This window comes from Lepidothrix coronata, unplaced genomic scaffold, assembly GCF_001604755.1.
Source record: "Lepidothrix coronata isolate B3197 unplaced genomic scaffold, Lepidothrix_coronata-1.0 Scaffold0, whole genome shotgun sequence".
Classification (NCBI taxonomy): Eukaryota; Metazoa; Chordata; class Aves; order Passeriformes; family Pipridae; genus Lepidothrix; species Lepidothrix coronata.
This window is the reverse complement of record NW_016690180.1, coordinates 19,212,930-19,231,665: the sequence shown is the minus strand read 5'-3', so window position 1 is coordinate 19,231,665 and position 18,736 is coordinate 19,212,930. Positions and strand designations below refer to the sequence as shown.

Here is an 18,736-nt window from a genome sequence, read left to right as displayed (position 1 = left end):
ATAGGACATTAATTTATGTATCAAGGTCTACACTGCCTCTAGGGTTAGAGAAAAAGGAAGAAGAAGAAAAAACATTTTAACATTTTTGATGGGGTTGATCACGACACAGACTTCATCCTACATGTGTCATACTTTTCCATCTGTGTTACAGCTCATGGGGTCCTGGTCAAGGTTCCATGTTCACATTCGCGATTGCAGTTGTAGCTGCGACCCTTAGTTTGGTAACTGTTTTCTTAACTGCTATATAAACATCTGTGAATGCATATACGATATTCAGTAAAGCAGATGACATTTGCAGTGACCAGCTGCCTCCAGTCATGAGACAAGATTGCACATGGCCACAACAAAACAGAGCACCCAGAGGCTTGCAGGGCTTACACAGCTGGGGTGTGGCTGAAATGGGCTGGGGAGAAATGACATCGTCCATGCCTGGGGGGCTGCAAGTGCACTGCCCAATGGCTTGTTTCTTCCTCAGTCAAAAGCCAGATCCCTGGGGCAGAAAACAAGTCATGCCTTGGAATAATTAGCTGGCACACAAATTACTGCTGTGTTTTAGATGTTGGTATTGAAAACAACACCGTTTGGTCCTCAGAAGTTAGGTATATATTCTGCTTGTCTCTAAACACTTCACAAAGTAGCAGGTCATAGCTCCCTGGTCATAGTTTTTGAAGTTTAGCCTCTGGTAGTTACAGACAGAAAGCTGGACGGGCTCTGATACACCCTGCTCACGGGACTGCTGCCTGCAACCCGGGCGTGTGTGAGCAGTCCCGTGTGCCAAGCCTTGTTCCTACAAACCAGATCACAAGGTCTCCACATCATAAAATGAGAGTAAAAGTAAAAGATCCTAGCTATTTTCCAAAAATAGAAAAGATGAACCAGGAGAGAGGGAGAAAAAGCATCCTTGCTAGTGGTTTAGCAGAGAGGGGAGAGGTCCAGCACGGCAGGTGACAACAGGCTCAGCTCTGCGTGGCTGAGCAGGGCAGCTCTGCACCCACCTCTGGGAATGAGTCCTAGGTGTGAGACTTGAACCCACTGCAGACAAAAGGTGTTGTGGTATCTTAAGAATAACACTTGTTCTCACAACAGTTTTAAAGTAGTAGCTTTCAAACATGTATTTTAATAAGAAAAAAACAAAACCAAAACCAAACCCCAATGCAAATAATTTGAAATTCAAGATATACATGTGTGATTTGACACTGCCTCATATTTTGAAAATGTTAGTGGAGAAAGAGAAGGTGAAAATAGCAGGAGCAGCTGAAAAGAGTCAAAATTAATTTATTGTAGACTTAGGGTTTCAGTATTTGACAAAAGAAATTATACAAATGGAAACTAAATTGAAACTGAGGCTTTTCATATTCAACAAAATATATCACTGCTACTAGTCAACTACAACTGGGAGAGACAATTTAATTACTAATAAACGACTTTGAAGTTGTACGTGTGTTTTCATGTCTTAACAAAGTTACAAAAAAAAAAGAAGCAAAAATAAAAGCTGAACTCAAGTCTGAGGTTCAAGAAAAAAAATGTGTAGGGGATTTTCGCAAGTCCATTGTCACACAAGGGAAAAAATACAGTTGACAAAAGAGATCATTTGATCATTCATCATTAAAACTATTATTTCCTTAAGCTAGAAATGCTTATTAAAAGGTTTGAGGGCTTTTTTGTTTGTTTGTTTTATCTTTACGTTTCATAAAACCAGAAAAATTACATTTACAATATTTTAAAGTTTGATGTTAGACTGTAAGCTTGTTTCTCTTTTTCCCTCTTTTGCAACTGAATACAATGGAATGAATAAGGACTTTGATTTTCTTTCTTATCTTTGCTACTTCTCTAATAGGTTTTTTCATCCTCTACATAAAATCTCTGTCCTCATCATCTAAGAATTATATTACTATAATTAAACTATTTTCTTTATTCTTGAAAGTGTAATTTTACAATGGAGCAAGGAATTTCTTTTTTTCCTGAAACCTTACATTTACCTATTTTAAGCTACGTCATTATTTTGCTTTTCTTATTCATCTCCATATTTGTTCTACTGAGGACATGTTCCAAAAGCTATGCTTGTTTTCATGAAGTTTAATAAGTTTAAGTAGACAAAAGGAAAGAGGGAGAGAAAAAAAAAAAGTAAACAGATCTTCTGAAGGAGAAAAAAATCTGAAAAACACTCGTTTTTCTTGCAGGCGATTCATTGCTTTTGTGATATCTAAAATGCTAAAATTCAGTCTGGGTTACATTTCCTGGCTGAGATACAGAGAGATTCTCAGAAAATCGAGGTTTGAAATAGAAAGTCAGCAGTAACCTCATATGGAAGACAAGGAATGCCAGCAGAGGGGACAGATCTTGAGAGCACTGCCACTTGGGAGCCATGAACTGAAATAGAGAAGCCTGTCATCTTTGTTTTATTTTTAAAATATCGGAAAAAATTAAAAGCCGAAAACACGCATTGTGTTTTCGTTTTGCGGTGCCTGTGCTGGAAGCATTGCTCACATACCCTCCTGGTACAGAGCACACATGCCACGGTTTCTGCGCTGCGATCGCTCGCTCTTATGTTACTGCTCAAGTATGCATTCAGAAAAGAGCCAGCAGATACAGTAGATTTATTCTAGTTGTTGAGGTCAAGGGCTTCTTTTTTTTTTTTTTCTTTTTTGGACTCAGTAGAGGGGGAACGCTTTCCTCATAACACCAGACAGGCTTTCTGCTTTGCAATCTACTGTCAGTGTGTGCCACTGATAAAAAAACATCTGAGAGCATTTTTAAAGGATTTATCAATCTAAAGCACCGGTGAGTTATGTGCTGTCTCCTGTGTCAAACTTAGGAGGCTTTCAGCAAGGCACAATATCTGTACGCAGTGCAAGTCAGAGGCTACAGCTGCTGGAAGCTCTTGCAAGCCATGTAAGTAAAGGGCTTTATTTAGCTGAAGCAAACTTTGTATATTCTCTTGCCTCGTAAAAACTCTGAGATAATCTAAACTTAAGATAAATTTCCTAATACTAGTAATGTCATTATCCTGCTGTCCCTTTGAGTAATGCATGTATGTCAGCACAATAAATAAATATCTTACCTTGTTTTGCTTGTGAGTAGTGTAAAGAGCAGAATCTGTACACGCCTCAGGCAGGCTCTGTTTGCTTTTCTGATTGCTGACCATTTCTGTTCTCTGTTTGTGACCAACACAGAGAACCCTCTGATTTCTTTGATTTCTTTGATTTCAAGGACAATGAGAATGTGGCAGGGAAATGCAAAGACTGTGTGAAGGAAAACAAAGAGGAGAAAGGCAGTTTATAAAGTGGTGTCAGTGAACCCAAAAGTTGTGGAACTTGTAGTCAATGGGATTCTATATGATTTATAGTGATGTTTAAGGGGTCACAGATAATGTGACTAAGAGGAAAATTAAATGACAGAAGAAATGTTTTGATTTCTTTATAAAATGCATCTTTATGTTCATGTTCATATTTAAAATAATCACTTCCTGTATGGTTATTTGGAACTTATTGCAGGGGACAGATCACCTTTCTCTGAGCTTCATGATATAATTTAAGGTCAAGAAATATTTCTTTGTTCTCTATCTAGTTCATGTACTTATTGACATCAATAGGCCTGGCAAATAGGTGTTGAAATGCCAAATTTCTCTTCTTGTCTGTGAGATCCTCCCTGACGTTTTGATGGCTACCAATATGCAGATATGGTAATAAATAAATGGAAGATGGATTAGCTCCACTGACAAGGTACAGATGGTACTACCCTGAGAAAAAATTTCATGCACTCAGACTTCTCAGTATTTTCCTGTTCAGTTTCTAGTCCCCTTGCATTCCTTGTAGCCTTTCCAAAAGCACCTGATCCCTATGACTTTGTACCTCCTATTTGCCTCACACTTTTTCCCAGTTTGCAACAACTTTTAGCAGGCCCTTCCCTCCAAACCCACATGTCTGACAGATGCAAATCCTGCCTTCCAATCCTCACAACAAAAATCTGCCACAGACCCACAGGGCAATACTAGCTTTATCTTTTGCAGATACATTGCTGCAATCTCCTCTTGCATCAGGTGCCCAGAGGAACATGGATGCTGCCCTAAATAGCTTTCTACCTCTCCCAGCCCTCCTCTTGATTTATTTATTTCCATGGCAATGCAAGATCTGCATGGGGAGAGGGGCACTGTCCATTGGCAGAGATGCCCATGATTCATTGAAGGCAACGGAAAAGCCTTCCTTGTCTTCATCCAGACAGCCAGACCTGGGTGCCTAAACAGCAAGGAAATTAATGGACATGCTGGGCTGCAGATCTGCAGTGTGCTGCTTCCAGTGACACTGGGGTGTCACCTCCCTGAGCAACAATGGAGAAAGGCTCTGTACAAAGAAGTTTGCAGAGAGACAAAGAATCACATCTTGAAGGTGCACTGGCAGGAGCGAGTCAGAGATGAGTGGGGCTGGTGTGAAATTCAGACTTCTCTGATGATGGAGGAAGAACATGTTGTTTTTCAAAGATTGTTTGGGGAATGACAAAAAGTTTAATTTTCAGTACAGGGATGGGTGAGAGCTTTTTTCTTTGCAACACAGCTCTCTCATACCTAGCTGGTTCAATGGCACTCCAGGGAGAAAACAGCAGTTTGTTATAGTTTTTGAATTTATGTATATTCATGTGTTCCATTAGTCTCTTGGCAAATGCATCTTTTGATTTCTAAAGCTTTCTGAACCTTTCATATAGTCCTTTGCTTTGAAGCAACAGATGTCTGTGATAAGCAGATGGTTATGGCTTTGAATTTTAACATCTTTAAATAGTTTTGCATATATTTTACGGAGAGGAATGTACTCTGTCTTACTATGCAGTACTCGTGCACTAAATGAAAAGTATCCGTATCTGGATGCTTGATGTCACTTCCTAGCTTGAAAACCAATAAACCACATGTTTTTTAGGATTATTTGTTATGACATATTTTCATCCAATCATTCAACTTTTGTTTTCAAGTTACAAACCAACTGCAAAATGCACTAGTCTGATGTGAGCTCAAAGAGAATAAGCAACAAAAAGAGTAAAAGGAGCTGCCTCACTTGTGAATTGCTTTCTCACTCTGATGTGTACTGGGAGCAGGCTGAAATCTTCCCCTTGCACAATTTCCCAGAAGAAATAAGGTAGTGCCTATGGAAACAACTGAGCAAAATCTTTTGATCTTTTTTATTCTACAGTTTCATTTTCATGAGGTACAGCTATGAAATCTGATGAGTGGAGTATCTAAGAACATGAGATCTTATATTGGGAATAAATTTGAGAACAAAAATTGAAAGAATAGATCTCAAATAATTTTCTTTCAAGGAAAAGAAGTCATATACACGGTTTCATCCAAATGTTTTGCTATTGGATATCAGTTTACTGCTCTAAAAATTGTAGTTCTTTTCTCCCTCTCTGCCTGACTTTCACACTTGAAGAGTTTGCTTTTTAAAGAAATCACTTGAGACAGTCTGTGACATGTGTGAACTGTTTAAACTTGACTTAGTTGATCTTAAGTATGGATTATTGCACATATTATCAAAGGCTTTGTTAATTATAATGACATAAGAGATGTTATTGCATGGACCCAGTCTTTACACAAGGCACCAGCCTGACTTGAAAGAAAAGAAATGCCTCATTTCAACCAAGCTTTGGAGCTTTTGCCTCCACCTTTGAAAAGGCTTTTGAAGGGTTCATAGTGCTGGAGAGGTGTTAGAAGAGCTCAGTGATGATGCAGGATATGCTCTTTCCTTCTCTTTTTCCCTCATTCTCCAATACTTCGTGAAACCTTTTCCTTTCTCACTTATTCAGGATATGGTAACCCTTAATCCCAGACTATTCCAGAATACAGGTTTTCCTCTTTTTGCACCTCAAATCAGCCTCTCTTTACTCCATAAACACCATGGCTAGTGTTCATCCTTTCTGGAGTAGAGAAAGCTTGGGATGCAGAAGGGGCCTGATGGGGACAGCATGCCCCAGCACAGCTGATGGACCAAACTGTCCCCCTGTTTGGATTTCAGTGTCTAATCCCCATCTCTGCAGGTACAAGCAAAGTAGATCACAATGTAAGCAAAGCATGAAGGTTGACGACCCCTGTAAACTGTTACCCAAGGCTAATGGATGCTTTAATTAGTGCCTGGCATTTAATTGCTGCCTAATGCTATGCATTTCCTGGTGGTTTCCTCACCCAGACATCTTCTGGGACCAGTTAGTACCCAAAACAAAAGTGGACTGATCAAACCTAGAATTTTGCCTAAAGAGAGCATTTCCTCCAGTTCCACTTTGGAAGATTTGAGATCTCTTCTGTATCCAATACTGAAGAGTTAAAAAGAAAAGAGAAAAGAAAAAAAAATTGTTAAAGTTGAAGAGTTCTATTTTAGTATATTGTTTGACAATATCAGGTTTTCAGGTTTAGAAATCTACATATAAATGAGAAGAAGTTGTGAAAACTTCTGATTGACAGACCGTTTTTCTTTCTGACAATTCAAATTATTTAAAGACTGCAAATGTTCAAAGACTTCAAAGACCACAGGCTACCTGGCAGCAGCGTTAACTCAGAGAGTGTCTCTCCTTAATAAATTCTTGCAATATGAAGAGATTACCTTCTGATGTGCGACAGACTTCTCTTGTGTCTATCTCAAGATCTCTTTCTCTCTGTGAAGCTCTGCTATCCATTACTGGTCTTGTGCAACACTTCAGCACATGTGTATTTATGTCCCTGGATACCACCTCTTGGCCTTACAGATGTGAGGACTGAGTATGAAGATAGAGAAAACTGAAGGTAGTTTTCCTGAATTCTGAAAGTATATGTCCATTCATTGCCACACATAAATAAACAGGTTCTTTGTAAAGAGGGAAAGAAAACAGCTTTTAATCCTTGACACAGTCCTGTGTGCCTATAATCATCCCATTGGGTCAGAGGTAGAAATAAACCCTCCAAACCTGCCAGAAAGTTCTCAACAGAAGTGTTGACAAGACAATCAGCAAAACTGACCCATAAGTAGCAAAATATCCACATCGGACCTGTTTGGAGAGCTGAGACCAGTTACCAGGACTGTGGTGCCTGTAATGGAAAAACTCTTGGCAGCAAGGAAGCAATGCACTGAAATGCCAGTTTGCAGATGTGAAGCAAGTCTGGAAGCTGCTCTAAGTGAGCTGCTGCAATGGAGGGTTGTAATGGGAACATGAATTTTTTGTTGTGAACCTGCTGGAACAGAGGCTATCAACTGATGTTAGTTAATGCAACTTTGAGTGACTGCCAACTTCTGCAGTCCAGTGAAGTAACTAACACACTTGATATCTTAAATGTTGCTGGGCAGGGGGGGAATCTGCTATTCCAGAGGGAATTATTTCTGTTATATTTTTAAGATATCCTCTGTGGCTTTTGAGATGTTTCCTGAAATCTGCAGTTACAGTAATGTAAGATCTGCACCCAGCTTTTTCTAAAATAATATTGAAGCAGACTACATGGTAACTAAAACAATTCTGTCTTTGAATGTCATCTCTCTTTCAGTTTGTCAGCTGCTGCTCTAGCAAGTAGTTTCTGCCTTGAGGGGCTGTTGATAGTTCATTGAGATAGCTCAGTATCTCAGCTGCCTTGTCCCTGTGAAGTCCTTGAAAACATTGAGAAAAATTTCTGTGTTCACCACAAATTGACTTTGTCAGCTATCAGTAGTTCCGATCCTTGACAGCACTGAAAGCCTTTGATGGGGCATGTGGGGAAAGGTGGCAGTGCTGGAAGTCAAAAGAAAGCATTAGGACTGTTTGGGTTTTTTTGTGACAGTGGGGAACCAGATTCAGCATCCCAGGGTTGCAATAGCAAGGGCAGTGCCAGCATGCTCTGATTACTGCCTCTGGGTGCATGGACAACCTCCCCCCTACCTGCACAGTCATTAGCATGTCCCCTGAATCTCCTCCCTTAGAGGAAAAAATCCAGACTAGGGAGTCCTGGAGGACTACAAAAATCCCTCAGAGTTCAAGAGGGCAACAAAACAAGTGCCTGGGCATCCCAGATGGGCAGAATGATCCCCAGTTACAAAGCTGAAGACTTGGACTCTATGTGACTATGTTGAGTTGATCATACTGTGGCTGCTATGTTCTGCTCCTTAAAGAAAATGCTCTGGATTCATGACCGTTCCTTGTTCAGGAAGGAAAATTTTCAGATTCCCTAGTTAGACTGACCACCAGTGGTCATAGAACAAGAGGGTAAGAATCCATATTAACTGATAATTAAGATATTTTGTCATTAAAATTATTGACAGACACTACAGACACCTAGAATTTTGTAATCTATAAATGGGCAGTCATCCTTCTTTTATCTATACCCATTTTTGAACATTATTTAATTTCCTATATCTTAAGTGGAAATCAGAGAAAAAACAAATACAATTTTTGGGGATTCTGTTTAAATCAAAGTAGTTAGAAGAAGAAAGATGTAAATGAATACAATACCTGTGGGGTTTGACAGGTGACTCAAATACTGTTTTTTGAGAATAGGCATGAACTCAGCACATGAGGAAAAGAGTCATCCTCGTGTTTATCTTACTAGTTGAAGAAAATTATAGTTTCAGGTCAACAGCATGCAGAGATAGATGAAGTTGTTGCCAAAGACAATCCCAACAGTGAATCTGCGCTGTGAATATTGCATTTGAAATTAGTCAGCAACAGCTATGTCATCTTGATTTGCATGCTAATACAGATGATGCAATGAGGCTCTAGAGAGATGGATCTACAGTAAGCTGGCAATAAAACTTTTGTCCTTTATGGAGCATTGAAATTTCAAAATTCTCAGGGGTGTATTTCTCTAACTTTTCACCTTGCCTCTTAAATGAAGAAACATACCACTGTGGCCACATTTATGACATCACCTCTTCAAGGAGAAAGGGATGTCACACCTATTTCTTTCTGAAAACAGCAGGTGCAGAAACTAAGTTTTGGACGTTTTTCCATAGACATGAGCTATTACAAAAGCTTGCATGTTATCAGCTTTCCTGCTGAGAATAAGGCTACATTATGATTGAGAACAAGCTAGGTTTCAGGGCCTGCTGGACCCTGAAACAGACCATTAGACCCTGTTCCAGAAAAATAACAGTTCTGTGAGAAATATTAAATGCCTTCTCATTGATAAATGTTGTTTCTGAGACAATCTCATGAGAGAAGGTCTTTGAACTACAATGCCATTTCCAAAATATGAAAGAATATTGGATTCTTGCAGTCAAGAAAGGGACATGAAAGTCCAGAGAGGCACCTCAACATGTGGGGTGGTGGTAACTGGTGATCCCTCTCCTTACAGCAGAAAAAGCAACATGTGGGGCTTTTGACATCTTCGTCCCCCTTGGTGTAGCTCTTTCTCACTCTTTTTTTATCATAGAAATACTGAAAAAAACTTCTTCAACATCTCCTCACTAACACAATTTCTTAGTGTAGGATTTTATAAATCATATTTTTCTACATTTATGGAAGCTACGACCACACTTCTGTATGCATATTTGCTCGCATTGATTTCACTGCAATGCTAGCCTGTTGCCTGTTGTTGTAATGAAGTCTTAATATTTTTCCCTGTTGGTTTGAGGTGGTATTTTCCAGATTATGGGATTTCTTTCCCAAGACAAAAGGTGTGTTACGTACTGTACCCCTTTGCTACGTTTTTGAGTGCTCAGTTTTCGTGCTGGTGCCCAATGCTGTTCTTGAAGATGATGCTCTAATGCAGACAGGGTGTTTGGCCGATTTCTGCTTCAGATAGCTTCTACCATCTTTTCTTCATTGCTGCCAGTGTTTTCTTTTGCTTCCCTGGGGACACCAGATGCATCTAATGAGTCAGTTCCAGCTTCCAAGCTGAAACAGCTCATGGACAGCAGCCATGTGTTGTTCAGATTCTTGCATGGGAAGGAGAGATCTCCTTCCTTTTTCTCTTGCTGAACCAATTCACTCAATAAGAATTTGTTTCATATCAAACTGGCATTGCTTTTAGCTAACTCCAACCTTTTCTAACTCTATCCTTAATTCCAAGCTTTTATTATATGCTAAAAGAGGAGAGTTGCCTTAAAAGAAAGCTGTTGCCTCAGACAGTTCACCTTGCTCCCAGCTTAAGTGATAGGATAAGAACTTTTTAAACCCAAAAGTCACAGGATGAAGCTGGTGAAGAATAAGACAACACTCAGAGACATGCTTCTCTCCAGTGTTGCATAAATAGGTGTATAACATAAAATGTACTGCAACATCACAGCAGGTCTCCCAAATTGAAAACAAGGAGGAATAAAAGACTGCCGTACCTTGGCTCTTAAATCCTTGAATGTGTTGTCTGTGTTGATTAGTTACTTTGATTTGTGCTTCCCCGCACAGCTCATTTTTCCCTTTAATAAGAGTTTGGCTTGTAAATTGTCACTTGTATTTTCACCAAACAGTGCAATTAGACTGGAGTGACGGAATATATTACATTGTTTGTTTTCCATTATGTTTATTCCAGATGGTTTTTGTCACTGACTCTTTTTCTGAGCTGGGCTGTTAATAAATATAGGATAAATCTAATGAATAAATTTGCTGTGCTTGGTATAGATCTCTGGTGGTGGCTGAGATGGGGTTATGCTTCTAAATAATGGGTTCTTATTAGAACTACAGAAATGTTAATTCCTGCTCACTTATGAGAGGAAGATGGACTCCATGGATAGTGAGGGGTTAAAGATGATGCATATGTGGGTTTTTTTCCTTTAAAAGACATCCACTTAAAACTTGAGATTATGATGACTTCACAATTGTGATGCTTTATTGCTTCTCTGAACAAAGGAAGTGTTTTATGGAAAAGCTACAGAGTGAGTACCTGTTTTCATGCCTTTTATTGCTGGAAAGCTCCTCTGTGCCCTTGAGCAAGCTGTTTTTGTCTCGGTTCCTGAACAACACTTCTTTTCTTGTTCAACTGTCTTGTCTCTTCAAATAGAAGTTGTTCAAAGTCCCTGCCTAGGCGGGAAATGCAAAAATTGATTTTAGAAAGAGAATTGGAACACTTTGGAGAAAAGAACCCCATCTGGGATGGCAATGCAATGTGGAAGTCTACAGGGCACCAGGACTTGTCGAAGTGGCATTGACTGGAAAAAAATGAAAGCTGTGACAGCAGACCTTGGAAAAGTCCTATCACTTACAGAGTTTTCCAGTAGTGGCCTCTTAGTTTTTCCATTAGAAAGAAACATAAGAAAACCCAGGATGAAACACAACGTGCTCAGTCCTACCACCTTGCAAAAGTTTTAAAATGAGAAGAGGTGACTGTAGTTGCTCAGAACTGGGATTTTAGAGTCCTGGATAGAGAGCACGTATTTTAGAAGATCAGGTATAATCAGCAGATTACAGCAAACAAATTTTGTTTCTACTAACATTTCCCACTTTCTCTGTTTCTACTAACATTTCCCACTTTCCAGGGAACACATAAGCAAGAATCTGCCAGCAGTGTTGCCTTTTGTTAGTACAAGTGGCTTGTCATGTGTCTTTTAGATGCTTAGCTCTGCTCTAAACAACAAAAACTGTCTCTGTCTCTGAAGGTAATGCAAGGCAACACTTCCCCAAGTGAAAAACCCAGTGATGAACACATGAGTGTTGATTTCCTAATGTCTGAAAGTAGAAATTGGTCATCTGGGCTCACATGGGCCCACTAGCAGCAAGCTGGGGAGCCCAGTCAGTGCTGTGAGCTGGGTGGCAGTGGGTCTCAGCCACAGTGAAGAAGGGAAGTTTCTAGGAACAAGACTGGACAAGGAAGACGAGATGTGGGAGTGATAATTCAAGAAGGCCCCAGAGGAATGGTGAGCTAAGGAAGGCAGGAAAGGCGTGGCTATTTTGATAACTGAGGTATAAGAAAAACGAGGATACAGCCCATACCCTCAGCACTGGGTGTGCTGCCTGGCCAGGCTGTGAGGCATGAAAGCGTTAACCCTTCTGGAACTGGTTCAGGACATTCCAGTGCTTGAAGTCACACAGTAAAAATAAACCTCATGCCAGGCATGTTGCCTGTGGGGTTTATGCTCTGCTTTTTTGATTCAATCATTTAGGAATGCAAAGCCCTTCTACCAGCATCTTTGCTTTGCCAACACCAGATTGTGGCAGACAGTGGAGTAGATCCCATGGTAATGAAATCCACAGTAAAAAGGTCCATGTCTGCCTGTAGCTGCTCAGTCATGCTATTTCTGTAGGGCCTGATTCACCTCTGGACTGTGCTGTAGCATCATTTTTTGAAGACAAGACAAAATGCTTTCCATTCTGTGTGTCTTACACACCATACTCTTCCTAGGCACCACTGCGTGTCCACTTACATGGCAGGGAAATGGTGAGTCCGCTCAGAGAAGCTGAGTGTTTGCTAGGAAATAAAATAGGCGGACAGCTTGTACATTAGATTGCTGTGTGTTTCACTGGCAAGGAGAAGGAGAGCTTAGCCATGCCCAGCCTGTTCCCTTTGTAAGCAGCGTCACACTAAATGCAGCAAGGTGCGAGCTGGACTGCAGCACTTGAAGGCAGACAGCCCCTCTGGGGATTTGCCTTGGGTAGGACTTGGATTTTGTACTTTTGAGCAATAGTTCCTGCTTCTGTCACTGAAATCTTTATTTACCCCAGTATCCAGCACTCGGAGGCCTCCAGTGGCAGTTTCCTCTCATTTCACATCTTTCTCTGTTGCTCTCCTTACTTTTGAGCTGACCATGATCAGATACTTTCATGTCACTTCTCTTGTGCCCTGGCATTCCTTCAGGTGGCAGATGGCTTCAGATTTCACAGTTAAGCTTCCTCTGCTCCCCAGACCCACCAGTTTTGTTTTTCTTAGAACACAGGATCATTGAGGCTGGCACTACTTTGCAATTCTCATGCTGAGACGTGGTCTACTAAGAAGGCACATGGGGAAAAACATTGTGGTGTTATTTTTTCTCTTATTAAGAAGTGGAGAACATGCAGTGAGCATGATGTTCTCATTTATCTATTTATGAGTGGTTCCTATTCAAAGGATTGTAAGAGAGAGTCAGGGAACATTGGATCAATTTCTATTTGATTACTCCTTGAAAAACTGGAAATTATCATGATATAATCCAATGACTTACTCTGGATTTACACCAGTGCCAATGAGAACATAATGTAGTCCATTAATTTTACATCACATCCCAATGGACATGGACAATATATGCAGTGTGTTAAAACCTATCGGAATGCTTATTAAGAGTCCAATAATAATGGTATTTACTGAGGATTATTTAAAAATGCATTTCCTTTCTTCACAACTTCCACGCTCTCTCTTTTGGTCTTTTGTGATTGACACTGAGGACGTTGGCCATAAAAATGGACTGCGATTGCAAAGTCTTTAGTGAACTTTGTGAAGTATTTCACACTTCTCATTCTATTTGTCATAGTATTTTGCTGTCAGCTTAGACTTTCTCAGTCTTGTCTTTTTAACTCCTGAATGCACTACTATGTTTGGAAATATTTCATGTAGACTTTTTAAATAAAAAGAATTCATAACACACAACAATTATGTCATGAACCAAAATTTATTTTATCTATCTCCTTTATGAAAAGGATATTTTGGCCTGTTATAAGAAATGTTGATAATAATTTTTCAATCTCTGCATTGACCTCATTAATACCACTCAGGGTGGTATTTGATAGCTATTAATGAAAACTGTTTCACTTAAAGATCAGTTGCATAGCAATTTCTGTAACAAGCACAAATAGAAAAATGTTGTAAGTCTCTTATAAAGCTCCATCCAATTCTACTCATGCCACTAAAGATGATTCAGAAATTACTACATGTCCAATCTGGGTCAGCTTCTGTGCTTATAGCTTGCATAATCCTAAAGACCATACCAGTGCCCATACCTCACTTGATTCATATCACTGCTTCCACATAGTAATGCATTGCAACACATACAATGTACTTGAAGTTGATGACCTTTTCACAAAAAAAAATTAAAAATGAGAAGGAAAAAAAAGTCTGTGCTTACAGTCAGAGGAGTAGAAAGCAGAAGAATGACATTACAGCATGAAACCTCTGTGGAGCTGGAGGTAACAAGGGCTGTGCTTTGCACTGAAAATTTTCTGAGCCTTCTCCCGCTTATTTTCATCTCTGTAATATGCTAATGTGTCAGCTTTACAGTGTAGTATGCTGCCAGAACATTGCAACAATGGCACTCAATGCCAGATGCAAAAAAATCTTCTTGAAATATTACTAAATAAGGTATTGTGAATGTTCTACGTGGGAAAAATAAATACATTCCCTGAGCAGTAAGAATAAGGGAATTTCTTAGGTCTAATAGCTCTTTGTCAAATGCTTGTCTTTCTTTATGATGTTTTTCTTCCCTTTCATTTAATTTCTCTGACTATCTCAGCTTTTTTTCTTAAACTAAAATGATCTATAATTTGCTATCACTTTATTATGGTTTGAGATTCATCTTGATCCATTTAGAGGAGTAACAACATACCAGGATTTCTGTGTCTAGAAAAGAAACAGTATCAGAAGCTAATTATTTGGGACAAAATGATGCTAAGGGCTAAAAGTCAGTACTGTTGCTGGATGTATTATCATATTTCCTGTATAAAGCATTGTTTTCCAGATAATAAAACACTTTCTTCAGGTTGCCATGATGACTAACTGCCCCACATAGTCTCTGGCCATGAGGAGAGCACTGTACTTACTTAGTGAATGTGGGCAAGGCCTAGCTATGAGTGGGGGCAAGTCATGGGTCCCAAAGGATTATGATCCTAACGCTAGCATTCAAAGCTGGAACCCAAGACACTTTTTTCCGCACCCTGCACACACACAGTAGGCATGTCACTATAGGGGACAGGCACTGCCATACAACCCCTGGTGATGCATCACACCCAGGGAGGCCCAGGCACAGGGGCACTGCAGCAGTAGCAGAGCAAGGAAACAAGCCAGTGAAACATGTCCTTGATTTTCTGGTCCATGTGAAGAACTCCTGGATGCTCCTGAAGCTGTGCAGTGCTTGCTGTCACCTGGCCACAGTATGGCTTCAGAGAGAAAATGTATAAACTCTTTCCTACATATCTTCTATCTACTGCATTACCTCTCCCATTGGGTGCTAAGATCACTTTATTTACTGTTTAAAGTCTTTAATGGAAATTGAAAAGTCTCCAACATTGTCACTAAAATGTGCAGTGGGGACAAGCGGAAAAACTAAATTTATCGCTGGAAAAACAAAGCCAATACTCTTGTGAGTGGTTGGAAATCAGTTTGGCACTGCAGTTACAGCACTTCAGTGTCTTATTTTTGCTATGAAAATTGTTTTTCTCAGTTTTCTTCAAGGCCAATCAGTAATCATTTGTTTTGTTGGGTGTGTTTTGGTCTGACAGTTTTCATGTTTCTCTCATTCACAGTCTGATTCCTCAGTTTGCTAAAGGACAGCTGATAAAACTCAGTTTCAGATAAACCAAAATTACATTTATGCCATAAATACCCTCTATGATTATGGGAAGACACAGTCAGTCTCTTTTCATTGGCAATGAAATCAGTGTATAAAGCATTCTTGAATATCATTGTTCATTGTTTTCTCAGGGGCATCCTGCCAAATTCTCTTTTTTCAATACTGTCCTTATCTGAACCTTTAAACCCTTTCTTTCTAAACAGTGAAAAGTAGTACCCTGTATACCCTGTAAAATCCTCTCTCTCCTTAGGGTATCCATATCCACTACACTCAATAAAGAGAAGAGTGTAAGGAAATATGTCATCTCATGACCACAGCAGTCGTACCAATTGCTGGGCTGGGATTTACCCAGTCACTAATAATTTACAATGGATTCTCTACTCTTTTTACTTAGCTCCTAATAGTGTTCAGAAATGTCTTAGTTTATGGTCTGGAATATCAGAAGCCGTTATAGTCAGATTGCATATTTTAGTGGTAAAATCACTGAAGATGTACAAGAGATGTTACAGAATCACAGAATGGGTAAGGTTGGAAGGGACTACTGGAGGTCCTCTAGTCCAATCCCCCTGCTTAAGCAGGATGCAACAGAGCACATTACTCAGGATTGTGTCCAGATAGCTTTTACAAGGCTCCACAATCTCTCTGGGCAATCTGTCCCAGTGCTCAGTCACTCCAACAGTAAAGAAGTTCTTCCTCATATTCAGGTGGAACTTCCTGTGCACCAGTTTCTGTCCATTGCCTCTTGTGCTATTGCTTGGCATCATCGAGAGGAGCCTGGATCCATCCTCTTGACACTCTCCCTTCAGGTACTTATAGGCATTGATGAGGTCCCCTCTCAGTTGCCTCTTCGCAAGACTGACCAGGTTCCCTCAGCCTGTCCTTGTAAAAGAGACACTCCGGTCCCTTCTTTGTTGCCCTTCTCCAGACCTTCTTCAGGAGCTCCATGTCTCTCTTGTACTGAGAAACCCAGAACCAGTTCCTTTCACAGAAACTGCAAAGCACACTGAGCAACTAGGAATTTTAATTATGAATTAACAACCGAACCAGAGACTACACCAACGCTTACAATTGGAAGTAAGAGTTTCCCTCAGCTGGAGGAAAGTCAGACCGTGGGTGGGGGGCAGGCCATGCAAGTCGCCATCCATCAGCATCAAGCTGTTTCTTTGACTCAGAGGGGCTTTGGAGAGCAGCAGCTAGGTTGTTTTCCCTTGACATGAAATTCCTATTAGGAATTATACTGAAAAGAGAACAACAACAACAACAAAGTTAGTCCATTTCTTTCAGTATGTTTTAAATTTATCCATACTCAATCATCATATTATAACCATCACAGTGTCACAGCAATAGCTGGATGCTGCAGGATGGACAGACCAGGACAGCTCTTCCTTGCAAGTAGCTTTTATGAGTCATTAGTGTCTTTCTTCTCTCTGTTTGTGTGGTATGAGTATTAATTAACTCCTCTGGTACCACTGTAGGGCAAGAAATCATTGCCTTCCATATGGAAATAGAGAAATGAAGCAGATTATGTGATTTGCCCAAAGCTAAAAAGAGAATTGTTATCAGCACGAGGAGGAGAACTGATAATTTTTCTTAGTGCCTGGTCCTGTAATGCAATTAACAGAGCAACCTTCCTTCACCTCATCTTCTGCCGTGTTACCCTCCACCTGTGAATAGCACTGTCTCCAGCAGTGCTTGCTATCCGAAGCTGAATTTTACTGCTAAGATTAATTTCCACTCAACAGGATGACTCCAACCAATACATTTTTGCATCTAAGAGAAACATTAAAATCTACCTCTGATGAAAAGGGACATAAGAATCCCCTTAAACTGCAGCATGAGCTTGACACTTAAGTAATTTTCCAGGAACAAGCTGATGTTACAACAGCATTTTTTGTGCCACCTAGTGGTTGCAGAAAATTAGATGCCAAGCTCTGACCCAGCATGCCACCCAGCATCAGTACCACAGTAAATCTTGCTCCTGCTCTGAGAACCCCAGCCCTGCTTAGGGCTGCTTGTTCCTTTTTCTTTTGCTGCTCCTGTTGCCAGTGTTTCACTTGGGTGATTGTGAGCTGGGCCGCTAAAACTCTGGAAAGCTGCAGTAAGAAGTGGTCTGAAAACAGAGTTAAGTAAATGGATATTCTCAGGAGCACTCTCAGCTTACATATATGCCATGTTTCTGTGGAATACTGAACACTTCCTCCACTGCTTGGAGAGTGTGAAGGAAACTGTGGGGACTGAGGAAACAACCAATAAATAGTATAAGCTTATATACACAGAATATTAGTAACTTGTTTCCAGAGGAAAAGGACATAACTGGGTGCCTTAGAGAAGGTAAGCGGCTGCTCCACTGGGCTGACCCACCAGCGGGGAGGACAAGCAATACTCAGAGAAGAGCTCAGGGGTGGAGCTTGGACCTGGGGTTATTTTCAGCCATGTTTTTATTTGCTTCTCAAAAAACACAGATAGGGACTGATTTCTGCACATAGCCAAACTTTAAAAGCACAATCAAAAGAAATATTCCCCTAGCAAGGGCAGTAAGGAAAGACTGCATCATATATGCTTAATTAAAAACAGTCTTGGAGAGTTAAGGAAAGCCAGACAGCAATATCAGCAATAGTGATATTTTTCCTACTTTTTATTTGAAACAGCACTACCTGCCTTTTTTAAAAATAAGCAAATTGCTGAACACCAAGAAGAAACCAGAAATTTAGTATGCTTGAAACAGGTCAGCTCAATAGCTAAGGTCATGGCCACATAAATGATTTCATAAGGGATTTAAGGTGCTTCTAAGCTAAAACATTTTAGCTGAGAATAGTCATGAGAATAAACATGATAGTTCCTAATGCTGATAGGGTTTAAGATACAAAAATCATGTTCATTTGTCACAACTGACCTTAGTGTTACATAGAAAGTTTAATACCATCTGCTAAGATAGTACTGGCCAAGTGAAGCTAAGCAGCTCACCAGACTTGGTCAACATTGTGTCATACTTTGTCTGTACACACATTAACACATTTGGTAAAAATATAACAGCTTGATGAGAAAAGCTTCCGTGTTTGGATTGGACTGCCTTTGACAATCCTTCAGCATCCCTGCGGCCCCAGCTCAAGCCAATGCCAAGTCCTTGGTAAATGAGCAGTCCAAAGACATCGAGTCCCCGCCACACTCCAAAACTCCTCACCCAGAGGCCACCCATCATGATTGCAGCAGCGGGAAATCCTGCTCCCACCCCAGCATAGGAGGGCTGCAAATAGATGGCCTTGTGCAGATTCAGCTGTGTTGACCCAAGCTTGTCCACTGTGCTAGTTAGGGCTCCCCCACTTCCTGCCAGGCACAATGAACCAAAGCAACAA

At 40.3% G+C, this 18,736-nt stretch overlaps 1 protein-coding gene across 2 annotated transcripts in view; it reads left to right on the top strand.

The window, feature by feature from the left end:
* C1QTNF7 (C1q and tumor necrosis factor related protein 7) overlaps positions 1–18,736 on the top strand; it is a 50,667-nt gene that overhangs the window by 12,459 nt on the left and 19,472 nt on the right. The window contains exon 1 of one of the 2 annotated variants that reach the window (XM_017810410.1): positions 2,625–2,892. The exons of the other annotated variant lie outside the window; for it this stretch is intronic. The gene's annotated coding sequence lies outside the window, so the exon portion shown is untranslated. Of the gene's footprint in view, positions 1–2,624; positions 2,893–18,736 lie in introns of those variants that run through there. 2 annotated transcript variants of the gene reach the window in all.